We start from the raw sequence: 6,000 nt of genomic DNA on the forward strand, positions 1-6,000 counted from the left end.
AATGGCCTTACTAATCCTAAGTGACTCAGGGCGTAGCATCATTCTCGTTAAATTAATTGACGCACTATTGTCTCGCAGATATGATAAAATAGTGACGTTGCAGCAGGCTTTAAAACAAATCCATCTCTGACAGGCCTCTTGAGAAAACACACACATCTCAGCTCTACATCTGAGAGGCTTTTGCTCCATTTCCTTTTTCCATCAGTCCCTCAGTCAGTCAGCGAGTGAGGGTCATATCTGCCGCCGTCTTATCTGTATTCCAGGCTGATGGGGAAATTCAAGTTTGGGATTACCTCTGACTGCTGACCCGAACCCATCTCAGACACATGCACTTTTCTTATCCTGCACCGTGCAACAACATCTCACACTTTCCTGAGCAGGAATATCTCAAAAAGCCCTCAGAGTTTCGTATGCATGAGAAATTAAACAGTGGAGAGAACGTATATCTGGCCCCGCATTAGTCGTGTATCTTCTCCCTTCCACCAGGCGGTTGTCTCCTTCCTGTATGGACTGAGGGCCCATCCATATGCAGATGGCTAATTTGTAGTGTTTACAGAGGAGCAAAGAGGGGGCCGACAGCTCATGAAGAGGGCTGAAAAGAGGCTGCCTACGTGTCACCCCAGGAGCCCTGTGGTAAAGCCTGCCCTACCAGAGCAACAACATAAGTGCTCAATCTGTGTTTGCTTACCCGTGGTCACCGATGGCTGAGTCCTGGCCTGGGGCCCGTAAATTGTGCTTTTTTACAGGCCCTGACAGCTAACAGGCTATTGGGAACAGGGGGCCCAATGACACAGCCACTCAACAGATTAGCACCTCATCAGCCTCCTGCAGCTTCGAACAAATACGCTCCCTGCCTCCTTTAGGACACAATAGGGCCGCCACCGCTAAACAGCCCCCTGTCAAGACAGCCCCCCGCCCTCTTACTGCCACAAAACTTCCTGGTCTGGGCTTTCACTGGGGGCCACAGCTGCTTCAAGGGGTCCTTCCCCATGCAGTCCCCGAGCCCACCCCGACCCCAATTGGCAAGATGTGTGTATTTCAGGTGAGCAAATATTGCCACTTGCCTGAGAGTTCAATGGCCAGCCCTTTCAGGAGGGGGGGGGGGCTGGTTGCGTATTGCGCCTGGGGTACATGTGGCCCTCACACAGCAACCGGGTCCAAAGGATGGGTCAGGGGAATTCTCCAAGCACAGCTGGAGTCAACAAATCAAACATACCTATATAGCTCATCTGCATTTTCCCAGACTAGGAAACCATTTCCAGCTTTCATTTCCTCTCTCCTTGGGACATCTTGATGTTCCTACCAGCCGCCACACACACACACACACACACACACACACACACACACACACAAACACACACACACACGCACGCACACACACACACACACACACACACACACACACACACACACACACACACACACACACACACACACACACACACACACACACACACACACACACACACAGCTTTGACCTTTTTATTCCTGCAATACACAGTCTTCAACACTGACTTATAAAGACATGTCACATTTGGCAGTATTACCTTCACTATCTGTTCATCAGCATTCCCTGAAATTCCCTGTAAATGGACACACTAACCTCCAACATCCAGGCTATTAGGTAATAGGTAAACATGCGGGGGGATTGGAAGTTGATCTTGTCGACCACATGGCATGTTTTTGGAACATTTTTCCTCCAATACACACACAATACAAGGTATTAATGCCCTCTGCGGTTGCATTCATTTGTCCCCCGATAGGGAAAATAATATCACGTGCTGTGAGTTTGTATTAGAGGTTGGAGTGTTTTTTGGGACTTTTACTTCCTGTGTCCTTCATCAAGGACACAGCATGTAAAAATAAAGCAGAGTAGATCTTATGAGGGTTATAGTGAGTTACAGGCACTGTACTGACAATAAGGGAGCCGAGCCTGAGTCTATACAAGCTGTAAATGTGTTTGGTACTTTAGTATTGTACACTTGTATCCTGAGGATCATTTCAAGTTTATCGACAATATAATGTGATAGCATGCTGTTTAGATTGATGAATTTTAGGGGACACACTGCATAGCTCAAAAAATGTAAACTAAAATATATGACTATGGCGTTTCCCCATTTCAATAATCACATTAAGACAATTGTTTTTTGTATTACATCTTTTCTGAAATGTTATGTTTGAATGCACATGTGAGGCGTTATCTTACTAAATATGTGCAACTAGCGTTGTTTGCCGAACTGAAATTTGAACATTGGATAAATCCAGGTTCAAAATGATTGTATTATTCGGGATATCTCATATCATATGCGTAGTAAGAAAATATGGCCATCAGTCATTTAAAAAAACAGTTTTTGTCATGATTTTAGGAATAACATTTCATATCAATAGGGTTGTGAATGATGTATGAACAAACATCTGTAAAATATTTATATAGAACATTGATAGTATATGAATGTATCGTGTGTAAGTGCTAGTAAAGCGGGGATGATTTGGAGACATGAAAAAAACATTTTCAAAAGTTTACTACAATTCCATTTAGCAAAATGTTTTACCTAATATATTATCACTGTGAAAGTTCCTCTGTGGATGACTTAAAATAAGACATTTACTTTTTGTTTTACAAGTTTCTGATGTATTAGCTGAGCATTAGCTAATTTGTGGTGAATTAAGGACACCCAAATAGAGTGTAGTTGAAAAAAATACACCAGCTGTGAATCTTGGGTATTTTCTTTCCACTTGTCTGAGGCAGACATGTTATTGAAGCACAATAGCCCACACTCCCAAACTTGACTGAAAACAATGGTTTGTGCCTGTAGTGTTTTTGCTTCCAGTCATCAAATGAATCAGTATATTTACTGGTCAAACAGCACTGTGAGGATTAAAGGCCAGCAGCTGAATGTCACACCAGCTAAAGAGTACAGGCCGGCTTAGGTAAAGGCCACGGGCCGCAGATGCAGGCAGCTGTGTATTGGGTCAGGAGATGATGTGCCGAAGACCACCTTGATCCCCCCTGGAAGTCAAACAGAAGTGTGGGTAGCCATGTCTGGGAGGCCTTCTCTGCCATCACAGTGATATGGAACCGGCCTAGAAAGCAAACAAGATCTCTTCTCATCTCCCCCCGTACCACAAGCTCAGACCAACCTTGTCTGGGTGATGGGTTTTTCTGTTGTTCTGTTTGTTTGCTTGTTTGGTCTGGAGCCCATGGATACCCAGCATGGAGTGTAGAGAGGAGGGATGGAAAAGGACATAGAAGAGAGGTAAAAAAGGTGTTGGGGGAAGGGGGGGTGTTGAGGATGCGAGACACACAGACCTCCCCTTGAGGTGACGAGAGACCTGCCGAGAAGCTACCAGGCAAAGCTGCTCCACAAATATACACAGACCCAGGATCAGGGCAAGAACGACAGATCACTGCCTGTGATCCTTCAGCACATGTTATTTCTGACACGCATCTGACGCCACTGTCTCAAGACATGTCAATTATACAGGACCATGATGCTCACGATGAAGGGTGGCTGGATCCACCTGAAACACGTTATTTACAGGTCATTTTTAAAAGTCTAGCAATGCTGATGATACTGTTGAATGAATTATCTTTATAACTAAATTATCACACAATGTTCCAGAGATTTTCCCACAAAAACTCGGACTATTCCATTTCAACACATTCACCTGCTGAGAGTGACACCTTCTGGCAGCACAGAGAATCTTTCTCTTTTTTTCAGGGACATTTAATAAATAGCGTATGTACATGTATGCAACAAACATCGGAGCCTATACCATTAATTGTTCTCTTTTTAAAATAATAGTATGGTCTATGTATTAACTACATTTCACCTGCCGCTGAGCCTTAATGTTTTCCTTTGTCAATATATTCTTGTGCAGAGGAGGGAGAAGTACTCAGATCTTGTACTTTAATTAAAAGTAGAAGTACCACAGTGTAGGAGGAATTCTCTGTTACAAGTAAAAGTCCTGTATTCAAAATGTTGTTCGAATAAAAGTAGAAAAGTATTTGCATCCAAAAGTAGAAGTAGAGTTATTATGCAGATCGGTCCATTTCAGAATAATATATGATACGTTTTTATTATTATGATGCATTCAAGTGTTTATCAAAGCCGGCACAGGCACAGCTAGTTTTAATGAGTTTGTATACTGCAGGGTAGCTTGTGAATTTACTCCAGGTGTGACTGAAGTTGGATTTAAGTGTTGATTATATTTCGCATCATGAATCCAAATCTGTAAAAGTCAGTGTTGTGGAGTAAAAGTATATGATTTACCTCTGAATTGTTTTGGAGTAGAAGCAAAAAATTGACATACTTAAGTAAAGTACCTCAAAATTGTAATTTTCACTAAATTTAGTTTTCAAAGTTTTACTTTTTTTATACCTAAGTACTTCCTCTTGTTGTTGCACTATCCGGTTGATGCTGTAACACTGCACATTTCGCAGTACTACAACAAAAACAGGACTATCTTATTGTGTCTTATCTTATTAACAATATTTCAAAAGATCCAGACATGTTTTTAAACATATACAAAAAACTATTGTTGGTAAAGTAATTGGAACTTTTAGTGTTGTACTAAAATACATTATATTAGAAGGTCTTTCAAGCTGTTTGTCCTTCCTGATTACATACATTAAGGTGGGTAGAGAAATAGAAACGCAACTCTCAATATAATATAAACTTGAAAAAAGAAACTGAACTTAAAAGTAGATTTTATGGCAGGACAGTTTTAATGGATGGGCTGAATCCAGCTGTTTAAAGACCTCTATCTGGCCATTAGATAATTAAAATACAAAGAAAAGTGTATAATAAATAAATTGTATCAGAATTTGATCACCTTCATCCCTGTCTGCAGAAATCTGAACACTTACCAAACAAACTGTTAAGCTCCTGCACAATGCATTTCTCACACTGAACTGTTTTGTGACGTCAAACGTAAAGATTGGACCTTTTGAAGAATGAAATACTGTAAAACCTAGAAGGAAAGTATTTAAGCAGAGGGAATTATGGAGAGTCAAACAAATATTTAAAAACCATCATTATGTTTGATTAAACAACAACCTACTGTTTTTAAAATTACATTTCCAAATTCACATGTCAGAAATGGGAAGTTGAATATCCAACCCCTTAGCGCTTCACTTTTTTCCTATCTGGCCCTTCCAGAACAGTAATTTAATATAGGCCTGTATTTAACTGTACCTGTGTTAGTAATAAAGTGGACAGTTTCTATAGCTACACTTTTTTAAATCAAGGCTTTTTGAAAGACACTTACTCTTACACCTCAGTTCAGCCAGAGGAGGGAGACATTGTCCTTTATTTTGCTCTAATCTCCTTTCAGCAACATCATCTACATCTCTTTCCTCATGAACCCTTAAACTACACTAACTCAAGCTGGGGGCGCTCGTTCAGGTTTTCTTTAATAACTTCATGTGTGAGGACCGACTCAGTGACCTCTATCAGAGCTGTTGTAGTTTATACATGTGTCCCTCCCCCTCCAGAGAGGTTAATGGGGTCACTTGGCCTGCAAAGACTGTCCACATCTTGAATACATTGAGACTAACAGATGCAGGAGAGCAGTATTGAGTATCGCTTTAAGGGAAAATAAGTTCAAACCTCTCATCAGTGGCTTTCTGATGATAGCATTGCAATAATGCTAGCCATGATGGCTAACAGCGGTCAGACAGCATCTAGAGTGGAGAATGGGGGAGGAATTAAGCAGGGTGGAAAAAGTATTCAGATCCTTCAGTTAAAGTAGTAATACCACATTTAAAAATAGTCCATTACAAATAAAAGCTTTAAGTTTAAAATGTTATTTCAGAGATAGTACAGACGTAATATCAGTCAAATGTACTCGAGTATCAAAAATGAAAGTACTCATTATGCTGTATGGCTTTTTTGAATTAATATTATTATTCAGTTTTTCTCACTAAAAATACACAAAAGGGTTTAAATGTTGTTATTTATCAATCTGGATGACATGTTGTACTTTGTGTACAACTAA

This window comes from Eleginops maclovinus, chromosome 19 (assembly GCF_036324505.1).
Source record: "Eleginops maclovinus isolate JMC-PN-2008 ecotype Puerto Natales chromosome 19, JC_Emac_rtc_rv5, whole genome shotgun sequence".
Taxonomy (NCBI): Eukaryota; Metazoa; Chordata; class Actinopteri; order Perciformes; family Eleginopidae; genus Eleginops; species Eleginops maclovinus.